The 13,673-nt window shown below is 45.9% G+C and overlaps 1 protein-coding gene across 2 annotated transcripts in view; it reads left to right on the top strand.

Moving 5' to 3' along the window:
- Positions 1-13,673, top strand: part of XPO6 (exportin 6) — a 53,076-nt gene that overhangs the window by 1,180 nt on the left and 38,223 nt on the right. The gene's annotated exons all lie outside the window — the stretch shown is intronic.

Below are 13,673 nucleotides of genomic sequence, written 5' to 3'. Positions count from 1 at the left end.
CACTATCTAAACTGCAGTCTTAAGACCTCTAATCTTGCAGTTGTATTGGCCTGTTTGGAGACAAGTCTGTTGAGGGTTTGGGAAGTTTTCTATGTTGAAGACTGAAAATCCATGTTTTGATTTTCATGGTTTTCAAATTATCATCTCACTGGAAGCTGTCCTAGGTAAATGTACATTGCTTCATATACTCAAGAACACAGCTTTCAAGCATCTTGCCACTGAAGTTGGCACGTAGGTGGTTTGACTAACTAAGCCAGGCATAGGCAAACTCAGCCCTCCAGATGTTTTGCTGTAGTCCCAAAACATCTGGAGGGCCGAGTTTGCCTATGCCTGAACTAAGCTTTCAATGCTGCCTTTGTGTGTCTCTAGAGATACTTGCACAAAGAATAGTAAATGTTGAGTTTGTGAGGTCTATAAATTTGCATTGCTGTGGTGTGTTCTACCTTGGCCACCACATGGTTGTTCTATCAGTTGGGCATGGGTTAATTGAAATGCTCATTTGTTCATTAAAAGTATCTTCTGCCCATTCAAAGGAGCCCAGGGAAGCAAACATGTCAATACTAAAGCAATAAGTTAAAACCTCAAAAAATGTGGAACTACCATCAAGAATGCCATTACATGGGTCACCACCAATGTGGCCTCCTCTGGTTGATACTGGAAAATACACTCTTTTTAGTTCTTGGGTCCTGAGCCATTTAGGGCTTTGTTTGCTAGTACTAATATGTCGAATTGCACCCAGTCATTCACTGATGGACAGTGTAGTGCTCCAAGGATCAGTGGTCCCACTGGTCTACCCCACTTAACAGTATAGCAGTTACAATCTTCACTAGCTGTAGTCTCTGGACTGCGAAGATAGTAAAACAGTGGTCCTCCAGGTGGAAGGTCACCAGAACATGAACAGTTGAGGCAAGGCCATTCCAATCTGTTAAGCGGATGAGAGGAATTTGCATCAAAAGAATTTTTAAAATGCAAGCAAGTAACCAACCCTTCATATAAGCTAGTGGAGGCATGGATGTAGTAACAAGAGTTGGAGAGCCTCTGCAGCAAATGATGCTATTGTGTGTCATTTGAAAAATGGATGACACATTTTTCAATGACTTCTTCAGACCTGGCCTCAAATGTTTAGGTGCCTTTGGACTACTGGGTGCCTTGAATGTTTACAGTCATATCATTCTCCCTCTTATTTAAGCATTCTATCCAAGAGAAATGTCCATGTATACACGAACATTCCTCCACCAAACACACCCCACTCTTATATAAATTGGATGGCTTAATCATTGCACTTCTGTGCATGAGGCTCAAAGCTCGAATTGTTCATTGCCACTTTATTTCCTGTTCTCTTTGAGCAATTTGAGTCATACTGGTTTTATCTATTGAATTCTTTTCTCCAAGTTGTAAGTGAGAGGAGGAGCATGCTGTGTCTTTAGTATAATTCTGCAGCAGAGTGCTGTTTTGATCATTGACCAAAGAGCGTTTTGCTGCTATAAAGGCCACTGGTTAGGACCATCTTCCATAGGAAAGAAGCATGTATGGTTAAAGCACTTGCTGGTACAGGTAGTGTTTTGATGATGGTGGTGACAATTGGGGGTCCACAAACTTTGACTGGTCTTGGTAGCCAACCAAAAGTTTTTGGTCTTCAGGACTCTCACATTAGGGGTATGGTCTTGTCGCTGACCTCACACGGTGCATCTGAATGCACCATGAAGAGGGTGGTATGCCTTTGAAGGTGCAGTACCAAAACCCAAGTGCCAGGTATACTATTAACTTTGGGGAGGGAGATGGAGGGAGAATCATCACTAGAAGGTGAGCACAACTGTGGGAATGTTTCCAGTCCCTCTCTCCATTTCCAAGGTTGGGAGGAAGCTTGGGGGCTCATCCGAGGGCAGCAGAGCGCTTGCCATGGCAAGTGGAATTGTGAAACCCTGATATTGTTGATGGCAACAATAGCATTTGCAGAGCACTGAGCAGGGTATGTAGAGTGCTTACATTATTGCAGAAGCCTAGGGTGGTATACAAAAGGATTATTCCAGTTTACAACAGCCCTCTCAGGTTAGGATGTGAGATAAAGACTCTCCGAGTCCCCCACTGAATTTCATGACAGAGAGGAAATTTTTACCTGTGCCCCATTAGATCATGTTATCGCAATAATCCTTATATATAGGTCAATGGAGAGGAAGCAGGGATAAAAGGTCGATAGGTTGCCTAAAGACACCCATAAGGTTCATAGCAGAGAAGAGACTAGAATTGATGACTTCTTTGTGTATAGTTCATTGTATGGTTAGCACCTGTGGTACCCTAGCTCTAAAAGTTTTAATTAAAGCTATTTATTTATAATGAAATTTTATGTCTCACCTTTATAAGCATGTGCCACTCAAAAGTTTCTGCTGAATGCAGGGGACGAAAAGGTCTTGGGTGTGGGATAAGTTATTGAACAGGCTCATGTACAGGAGAGCAATCACTTCTTCCCATAAGTTATGTCATACCCAAGTTATTTCCTGCTTCTCATGCCACTTTCCCCTGTAACGAATGTTAACATCGAAGGTCCACAAACACATTCACCTATTAGACTAGCAGGGTTTGAAATTAGCAGAACGCCAGGCGCATTTCGTGCCTAAAGATTCTCCATTTGCGAGCACCTCAAAAGGTCTGGGTGCCATTTTTTTGCACCTGGCTGACTGAAATGTATGTGCTTTGAAGCCCTGAAGTATATGTTAATTTGTTTAATGTTTAATTTGGTGTTTACAATAAAAATATTGGTATCATGCTTCAGTTTTCAAAACACTCTACTCTTCATTGTTTAACATACTGTCTATCCTGAAGTATATGTTAAGGATAGACAGTATGTTAAACAATGAAGAGTAGAGTGTTTTGAAAACTGAAGCATGATACCAATATTTTTATTGTAAACACCAAATTAAACATGTATTAATAATTTCTGTTAAAAATGTGATATTAACAATGTGCCACTTACGTGAATTGTGTAGTAGTTCATGCTTATCAGAATAAATAAAAAGAAAGCGTTACTGGACCCTCCCCCCCAATGGCAACTAAGCATTCTGTTTTGGCACCCACAACCCAAGTCCCATGAGCCATTTGGCTCCTAGCTTTTCTATCCCAGTTTCTAACTCTGTAGTCAAGGTAACCTGGTGAGGGCAATATCAAGGAGAATTCCTATACTACTACTGAACCGAGAAGGATGGAGAATCTCCCTGGCGGTTTCCTAAGCCTTGCAAATACTTTGAGAGCCGCAAGACTTTTCTCTGATTGCTGGAATGTCTATACTCAGCACAACGGGCATGAACTGTCACCTTTTTGCAGTTCAGCATTGTGGAAGAAGGAAGAACCCCGCTCCTTCCCACCCCACAACTTGCAATGGACCTTGAGCAGCTACCATACAAGCCATTTCAGGGGGTGCAGGATCAGGGCAAGCAGAAATGTGGCCAACTACCAAGGCCAGTCAAAATTGATGGGCCCCTGATTAAAATGTGTGTGCAAAACCAGATTTGAAGTTTTCATCTCAGACAGGTGCTCAGCGTTTTTCTTCAGGCTTTTTCTCACTGAACATGTCTGACTATTGAAGTGACGGATGTGTATCTTCCACCCACTTCCTCAAATGTAGCTTAAGAATCTACATAGGGAGAAATAGTGGAACAAGCAGACTGAACTGAGGAAACATATTGGGTGTATTTTGTGTACTGTGTGTAATGAGAGGGCACTGCTCTTCTCCATTACAGCTTCACTATGACACACATCTAAAACCACTGGAGTCTGTTATTTCAGTATTTCTCCTCTCTGCTATCAAAGACAGCATTCATGCTTGTCCAAGTAATTTAATACGACCTCCATGCAATTCTTTGTTTTCGGTCCCCACTTTGTCATTGATCTTTCTGGTAAGAAGTCTATTATGTCTTTCTTTTTCAAGTTCTGTGTTGTTTGCCACTGATTTAGAAAGGTAGTTGGGCTCTGGCATGTGTCAGCTGGGGAAATAATAATATAATAATAATAATTTATTATTTATACCCCGCCCATCTGGCTGGGTTTCCCCAGCCACTCTGGGCGGCTTCCAACTGAATATTAAAAACAGTACAGCATCAAACATTAAAAATTTCCCTAAAGAGGGCTGCCTTCAGATGACTTTTAAAAGTAAAATAGTTGTTTATTGCTTTGACATCTGCAGGGAGGGCGTTCCACAGGGCAGGTGCCACTACCGAGAAGGCCCTCTGCCTGGTTCCCTGTAACCTTACTTCTCGCAATGAGGGAACCACCAGAAGGCCCTCGGTGCTGGATCTCAGTGTCCAGGCTGAACGATGGGGGTGGAGACGCTCCTTCTGGTATACTGGACCGAGGCCTTTTAGGGCTTTAAAGGTCAGCACCAACACTTTGAATTGTGCTCGGAAACGTACTGGGAGCCAATGCAGGTCTCTCAGAACCGGTGTTATGTGGTCCCGGCGGCCACTCCCAGTCACCAGTCTAGCTGCCGCATTCTGGATTAATTGCAGTTTCTGGGTCACCTTCAAAGGTAGCCCCACGTAGAGCGCGTTGCAGTAGTCCAAGCGGGAGATAACTAGAGCATGCACCACTCTGGCAAGACAGTCTGCGGGCAGGTAGGGTCTTAGCCTGCGTACCAGGTGGAGCTGGTAGACAGCTGCCCTGGACACAGAATTAACCTGTGCCTCCATGGACAGCTGTGAGTCCAAAATGACTCCCAGGCTGCGCACCTGGTCCTTCAGGGGCATAGTTACCCCATTCAGGACCAGGGAATCCCCCACACCCTCCCGCCCCCTGTCCCCCAAAAACAGTACTTCTGTCTTGTCAGGATTCAACCTCAATCTGTTAGCCGCCATCCATCCTCCAACAGCCTCCAGGCACTCACACAGGACCTTCACCACCTTCACTGGTTCTGATTTAAAGGAGAGGTAGAGCTGGGTGTCATCTGCATACTGATGAACACCCAGCCCAAACCCCCTGATGATCTCTCCCAGCGGCTTCATATAGATATTAAAAAGCATGGGGGAGAGGACGGAACCCTGAGGCACCCCACAAGTGAGAGCCCAGGGGTCTGAACACTCATCCCCCACCACCACTTTCTGGACACGGCCCAGGAGAAAGGAGCGGAACCACCGTATAACAGTGCCCCCAGCTCCCAGCCCCTCTAGACGGTCCAGAAGGATGTTATGGTCGATGGTGTCAAAGGCCGCTGAGAGATCCAGCAGAACTAGGAAACAGCTCTCACCTTTGTCCCTAGCCCGCCGGAGATCATCAACCAGCGCGACCAAGGCAGTTTCAGTCCCATGGTGAGGCCTGAATCCCGATTGGAAGGGATCCAAATGGTCCGCATCCTCCAGGCATGCTTGGAGTTGTCTGGCAACCACCCACTCAATCACCTTGCCCAAGAATGGTAAATTTGAGACTGGGCGATAGTTGGCCAAATTGGCTGGGTCTAAAGATGTTTTTTTAAAAAGCGGTTTAATGACCGCCTCTTTCAGTGGGTCTGAGAAGGCTCCCTCACAGAGGGAAGCATTCACCACCCCGCAGAGCCCATCGCCCAGCCCTTCCCGGCTCGCTTTTATCAGCCAGGATGGGCAAGGATCAAGGAGACAGGTGGTCGGTTTCACTTGTCCAAGCAGCCTGTCCATATCCTCGGAGGTAACAGATTGGAATTGATCCCATGTAACAGGACTAGACAGAACTCTAGCACTCTCCCACCCTGGCCCTGCTCCCACGGTGGAGTCTACCTCCTTCTGAATCTGAGCGACTTTATCTGCAAAAAACTTTGCAAAAGCATTGCAGGAGATCTTGGGGTCCCTACCAGGCCCCGGTGGTGCAGGTGGTTCCGATAGATTGCGAACCACCTGAAAAAGTCTCCTGCTGCTGTTTTCTGCAGATGCAATAGAGGCGGTAAGAAGGCCCTCTTCGCCGTCGCCATTGCCACTTGGTAGGCTCGACGTTGAGCTCTAGCCCGTGTCCAGTCTGATTCAGAATGAGTTTTCCGCCACCGGCGCTCTAGCCGTCTCAACGATTGTTTCATCACCCTCAGCTCCGGGGAAAACCACGGGGCTGTCTGGGCTCCATGCAGTCGGAGAGGGCGCTTCGGAGCCAGACAGTCAATAGCCCTGGTTAACTCCGCATTCCAGCGGGCCACCAGGGAATCAGCTGAAAGGCCATCAACTTGGGATAAAACATCCCCTACCACTATCTGGAAGCCAATTGGATCCATTAAGTGGCGGGGGCGGACCATCCGAATCGGTCCCACCTCCCTGCAGAGGGGAAGGGTTGCGGAGAAGTCCAGTTGCACCAGGAAGTGGGCTGACCATAGCACTTCTTTTGTTTCGCTTTTAGTTAATGTCAGATCACCAACATCCATAGAGGTAAACACCAAGTCTAAGGCATGTCCACGGCTATGAGTTGGGCCAAACTTATTCAGGAACAGCACCATGGAGGCCATGCTTTCCACGAAGTCCCGAGCGGCCCTTGTAAGGTCGTGTCAGCATGGATGTTAAAATCCCCCAGGACAACCAAGCTAGGTGTCTCCAGGAGCATATCCACCACAACCTGAAGCAGCTCGGGCAGGGAATCCTTGGTGCAGCGGGGAGGTCGGTACACCAATAGGAATCCTGTACTGCCCCTATTGCCCAACTTCCAGAACATGCACTCAGAAAATTGGGTCTTCCCAATAGGATGCCTGGTGCAGACTAATGACTTCCTAAAAATCACTGCAACCCCCCCTCCCCGCCCACATGACCTGGGTTGCTGTGTGTAAGAGAAACCTGGTGGGCAAGCAGCGGCAAGGACAGGCCCATCTGCCTCATCCAACCAGGTCTCTGTCACACATGCCAGGTCAAATCCTCCATCCACAATCAGGTCGTGGATGGCAGTGGTTTTATTCATCATTGACCTGGCATTGCACAGCAACACTTTCAGGTCATGTGGGTTTCCCTTGCTGATTCCAGTATCCTTCCGGTCAGGATCAGACCTGGAGGCAGGGATAGTCCTCAAACAACTTGCCTCCTCGGTAATGACATGGTCTGGTCTTAGCGTAACTCCTCCTCCGGCCCATGATCACTGAGATCGGGTATCCCAATACATTCCCTCCTGTGGAACCTGCCTCAGCCATTCTATTGGCTGAGGCCCACTCCCAGGCAGCCCTGACCCTTCCCCTTAAAAGGCAAAATGCAAACTATATAATAACTTAACAGAATAATAAAAATAGAAGCACAGCAAAAAACAATAGTGCTAAAATTAAACTATTCCCCACCCTAACTAAATACTTAACCAACCGCAAGCAGAAATAACATTATAAAATTATAAAACATTATTAAAAACAACCACCACTATTTAAGGTGCAGCAAATTAAAAGCAGTTAAAACATTTAAAACCATTTTGTCACTTGCTGCAGGTAGCTGCTCAGGCCTCTAAACTGTAGTGGTGAGTGCAGGCTCCGCCCCCTAGGCCAGATGGAGTTGGCAGGAGAGGGAGCGGTCCTCCCAACACTCATGGAGGCAGCAACAGCAGCAGTGTCCCAGAGGCCTTGATGGAGGCCCTCAAGCTGTGGCGATGGCCTCTAAAGTGTAGTGGTGAGTGCAGGCCCCGCCCCCTAGGCCAGATGGAGTTGGCAGGAAAGGGAGCGGCCCACCCAGCACTCACCAGAGCAGCAGCAGCATATGCCTAAGTGGAGGTGGTGAAGGATGTCTTTAATGCCTGTTAATATTTGTTTTCTATTAGCTGGCTGGATTACCTTTTGAGTGTGCTGTATTTTACCAGGAGCAGTGTGAAGAATGCTGTTCTAACTATCCTGAGAAACCCCAGAAGAGAGCTGGGTTCAGTTTACGTCCCCTGGTGTGATTGTCAATTAAGAACTTGACCCAGAACATTTGAGTACTTGTCAAAGCACTGCCCTAACAACTAATTACCTGTGCTGTGATATGCTCGTATGCCTGCATAAGAAACCTGATTCCCTCAGTCTTCTCAAATCTGGCCAGACTGACTTTAGCACCTTTCTTTAGCGGAGGGCACTCCATTGAAGCTGGATGCACTCTTGATTTATTTTGACCTGGTCTGACAACTTGAGTATCCCAGGGGGTGGCCAGAAGGCACATTCTGTGGCTACCTTGCTAAAGCTAAGCATATGTGAGTCTGGTTTGTGCCTGAAACCCTTGAGTTCATCACGGGGATGTGGAGGGAGCAAAAGAAGAATCTAATAAGACAGGTATCTTCAATCTTTTCAGACCCACTTTTAACCCCAACATTCATTTGGGGACCCTTTTAAAAAATATTTCATCATATATTTGCATGATGGTAGTGCTCCTGTTGTGACCTACCTTTGATCAGACCGTGATCCTCCAGTTGAAGATTAGTGTACGTTCCCCACCCCCCTTCCATGTCACTTCTAAGTAAACTTGGGTCACTTTAAAAAAAGCAACCTTTGCTCCATTGCTTAAAACTTCATCTCTTCTTTTGACATTGTGTGCCTCCAAGAGACCTGGTCCCAACAAAATATCGCTCTCCCAAATTATTGTTCCTTTAGCTCCTGTGCTCGCAAACTGGCTAACAGGGGTCGCCCTCAAGCTGGCCTCGCCTGTCTTATTTCAACCAGCTTATCCCTCACTATCTGCGAGGAACTCAAATCTTCCCCTTACTTTCTCACTATAAAGATCCACCTTCCAAAGACCAAAAGCCCATGGTTGATAACTACAGTATATCTGCCTCCAGCAACTAATGATTCCGACCGTAATGAAAGGTGGTCTGAACTTTCGTCTTGGCTCCATGATCTTCAAACAACTAACCCAGGACTTCCTCAAATCCTCTTAGGCGACTTTAACGCAAGAATAGGTCCCAACGACGATGCTATATTATCTTCCGCAGCACTCCTGGGCAACCCCCTGCAGCCTCCTTGGGGAAACAGATGCTCTCTTGATCCCATAACAAATGCGTCGGGGAGGCTGATGGCCCAATTGGCCATCGAAAACGATCTTTGCATCGCAAATGGCAACGTTACTCCCTTGTCCTCGCAGCAATTAACGTGCATATCTTCCCGGGGAACCAGTGTTGTCGACTACATTTTATTGACGCCGGAGCTATTCTCAATCTCTACAAAAATGGAAGTGGCTGAATATTTTGGTGGTGACCACCTTCCATTGACTCTACTGTTAAACCTAACAGAGCCATTCTCAGTCCCCTCAAACTATAGTCCCACGGCACAAAGCTACCCTGTATACAAAACAAAGAAATGGACAAGCCTCAGCTCCACTCTTGCCCTGGACATACAAAAATCATTGGATATGCCTGCAGTTCTTTCTGACTCAATTCTGCCCGCTGACCAGTATCGGAAATTAATTGATGCTTTCTCAACAACTTACATAACCACCACCTCGCCTACCCACCAACGCTTCTTCTATGAATCACCCTGGTTTGACAAGGAATGTAAAGCCCTAAGAAGGCGAATTAGGAAAATGGTCAGAATCATCAAATTTTCCAACGACCCCCAAACCTGTGCAGAGCTTCCAGATATCAAAAGGACATACAGAAACATGATTCATTGCAAGAAACAGCAACACATCCTTGAGGCTTGGTCCACTCTTCGTTCGGCTGTAGAGAGACATGACTCCCGCTCCTTCTGGCGCTTAGTTAGGCCCTCGGCACCATTTAATCCAGCTACCCTGATTTCCGCTGACGAATGGATCGCCTATTATTCAGCCAGTTTCGCTTCTCCAAATCATCTCACAGATCACCTTCAATCCCCGTTGGACCTCTGTTCCTGTTCTCATAGTACCACCTCCTCAGTAAATTTTACCTCAACCCGCATCTTCAACATCATAATGTCCATGCGAAAGAACAAGGCCCCCGGCCCAGACATGGTCCCGTTGGACCTTTTCCTGACTGATCCTCTTTGGTGGAGTGAACAGTTGACTCCTGTATTCACCGCTATCTCCTCCGCCCTAGACATCCCCGACTCCTGGAGAGAAGCCACAATAGTTCCGATCTTCAAAGGCGGCCAGCCAAACATCCCTAGGAACTATCGCCCCATCAGTCTGCTATCCATTCCGGGGAAAATATTTGCCGCTGTTTTACTGGAAGAACTTCTTTCATGGGTCCATGAGAGAAACATTCTACCGCCAGAACAGACTGGCTTCCGGAAGTCAGCATCAACCATGGACCACTGTCTAACTCTCTATCACCTTGCCAGTAAATACACTGCACCAAGGCAAGGCCACCTGTTTGCCGCCTTCATGGACCTGGAGGCCGCCTTTGATTCCATTCCTAGGCAGAGATTATGGTCCAAACTTGCCCATCTGGGAATTGACCCGCACCTCCTCTCCCTAATTATTTCCCTTTATTCAAACACCACAGCTCGCGTCCGAATTGGTCCCAACGGCTCCCTTACCACTCCATTTCCAACGGCCAGGAGCATCCGACAAGGTTGTCTCCTGGCCCCTTTACTATTTAATCTTTATCTTCATGATGCTCTTTCCCCTTTGAAGCTAGCAATTAAGTATCCTCCCCACTTAGCAGGCCACCCCGTTGCTTCCCTTTTCTATGCAGACGATGCCGTCATCTTATCCAGAACAGCTGCGGACCTAGCAAATGCAGTTAATGCATTTATCGCCTATTGTAAGGCGGAAGCTCTTAATATTAATTATAAAAAATCGAAAGTCCTTCACTTCACTCATTCCCGCAAACTCAAGCTGGAGCCGATTAAGATCACAGGTGGCTACTTAGAAAAGGTAAAAGCCTTTAAATACCTAGGCTTAATATTTACTTATAATCTCTCCTGGACCACCCATCTACAATCTGCTTCTCTTGCTGCTACCACGACCTCTAATGCCATTGTCCGATTTTATCACCAGAAGGGCGGCAAACACCTTCCAGCAGCAATTCAAATATTTAATGCCAAAGTTGTCCCTAAATTATTATATGGCTGCGAAGTATGGACTACAGCAATATCAGGCAACTTGGATCGCCCACTTCACATGTTTCTGAGATCTCTTTCTGGCGTCCCGAGATGTGTCTCAGGTGCAGCCCTACGACTTGAGTTTGCCCAGCCCTCAATTGTAAAACGAGCATGGAGTCGAGCCATTTCCTATAGCTCCCACCTACTAGCCTCGGATGCTCGAATTAGAGGTGGTTTCTCCAATCTGATCCTAAGAGACATTCATAATTCTCCTTGGAAAACTACAATTAATCTCAAATTCCGCACTCTTCTCAATTTGAACTGCAAAACTGTTTTTAACTTAGAGTGTATTAGCCCGGTGGCCCTACCTCTAATCAAAAAGAAGCTCCAACAACTTGACTTCTCTAACACAGCATCCCATGCTAGAGGGCCGTGTTCAGGCTTAGCCCTAGCTATTCCACCCCCTGAAAGGATCCCTCTATACTGCTTCACAATTCCTTCAGAGGCTAAGCGAAGGGCCTTTACCTGTGCCCATCTCAACTGTTTTCCTACAGCAGTTCTGTCGGGTCGTTACTCCAGAGTTCCCATCGCAAATAGAACATGCACCTGCAATGACACGGTTCTGGAGACTATGGAACATGTAATGCTCTTCTGTCCCAACTGGACAGATGAAAGATCTCGGTTTCTAACTCCTCTCGTGAACAAGCTTCATCTCCCAATCCAGCCTTGGATAGTGTCCCTTCTTCTGCAGGATTCTGACTGTTGGATTACCGAGATGACAGCTAACTTCCTGCTTAGTGTGATGAAGAGGAAAGCGGCACCAACTTCTTCTTTAATACCACAGATGTAGTCGATTCGTCGCACACTCGAGCCTGTTTTTGTACTCTCTGTCACTCGATGTTTTAAATCCCCTGTTACTTTTGTTACCCCCCCTTTTTTTTTCTTTCAAAGTATTTCGCCCAGGACGACATCCACTTTTATTTCCCCACCCCCATTTTATCTTGTTATTTCTATGTATATTATGCTATGGCCACGGCTAATGCAATAAATCGATATCGCTTAAAAGGAAGATATTGTGTGTTAGTAAAAACACAGTGCATCAGGCCTACCCTTTCTCTTGCCCCCAATCCTTGTTTGCTTCACATTTTGAATACCATTACTTTTATCAGAATAAATCATGCCAATTTATGCAGACTTGTTTAGAGAAGGGTGGCTGATTCAAGAGCACCTAAATCTGTATTTCAAGCTATGTTAAGAAACCTCACACTGGCAGGCAGTCTAAACTTGTGGAATTGTTTGCAACCTATCTGACTTAAGGTGACTCAAGTACAGGGGCTAGAATGTCAGATTTGGATAAATTCTCATCTAGCTTCAAAGCATGCTGAGCTGGCCCTACTAAAACAGAGTGTGACTTCCTTATAGTTTAGGCTTCATCTGAAAATAAGCCAGAGTTGTGAACTACTCTGCTGAAAAGTGCTGTAAAATTTATTTCAGGATCTGCAAGAGATTATAGCATGAGGCGGAAAATGAGGTTAGATTAGGTTGTAAATGATTACCATGCACACATCAAATATGTTAGCTCTTAAAGGGATCTTAAAGGGTGTGACAGCGCAACCACACTGGTGTGGCAGGCAGGAGAGGATTCAAGGGCAAACAAAGAAACATTTAAACATTTCATTGTAATATAGTATAGTACAGTGTCAAAATAATAATTATATATATATATATATATATATGCAGGTTTTGGTGTCCTCGGGTGTCTTCCCGTGTAAAAGTTGGGGTGTCTAGGCGACGTTTCGACAAGGTCTCACTCGTCATCTTCAGGCTGGTGCTTTCGGCTTCTTGTTACTGGAACAGAGCTGGATCTCAGTGTTTGAGTTCCTATAAATACTGTAGAGGGGGTGTGGTGTATAGCCTCCAATGTTCTGGGCAGAGAGGAAGTTCCCAGGCTAGTGTGCCTTTTCTTCTTTTGTTCCTTAATTACTTGAGAGATATCTTGAGTGATTTCTTGAGTGATATCCTGAGTACCACTTAGGTGGGTCATTAGGTGTGGATTAGTTGTTAAAGTCTTTGTGTGAATTACAGATGAATTACAGACACCATCCAGTAGCCAATCCATGGTGGCACCTCCGGATGCTGCACCCCCCTGCAATCCCTACACAGACCTGGCTGACACAAGCCACAAAACCACAGCTCGCCCCTATACACGAAGCCAAGCCAGAGCACAACAAAGTACAGTACAGCCATCTTCTCAGGAAAACTCTTCACAAAGTTCAAGAGGTCAAGACACAAAGACTTTAACAACTAATCCACACCTAATGACCCACCTAAGTGGTACTCAGGATATCACTCAAGAAATCACTCAAGATATCTCTCAAGTAATTAAGGAACAAAAGAAGAAAAGGCACACTAGCCTGGGAACTTCCTCTCTGCCCAGAACATTGGAGGCTATACACCACACCCCCTCTACAGTATTTATAGGAACTCAAACACTGAGATCCAGCTCTGTTCCAGTAACAAGAAGCCGAAAGCACCAGCCTGAAGATGACGAGTGAGACCTCGTCGAAACGTCGCCTAGACACCCCAACTTTTACACGGGAAGACACCCGAGGACACCAAAACCTGCATTCCTGTACCCGTGAAAATCTACGAAAGCATATATATATATATATATATATATATATATATATATATATATATAAATAAAATTTCAACCAGAAGCAGTACCACGCCTCACTTCAAGAGGCTATTCTTCTGCAGTTCTCCACAATATATTGTTGTGAAC

This window comes from Podarcis erhardii (assembly GCF_964252035.2).
Source record: "Podarcis erhardii genome assembly, chromosome: 14".
Taxonomy (NCBI): domain Eukaryota; kingdom Metazoa; phylum Chordata; class Lepidosauria; order Squamata; family Lacertidae; genus Podarcis; species Podarcis erhardii.
The sequence above is the reverse complement of the archived record's forward strand: the minus strand, read 5'-3'. Positions and strand labels throughout refer to the sequence as shown.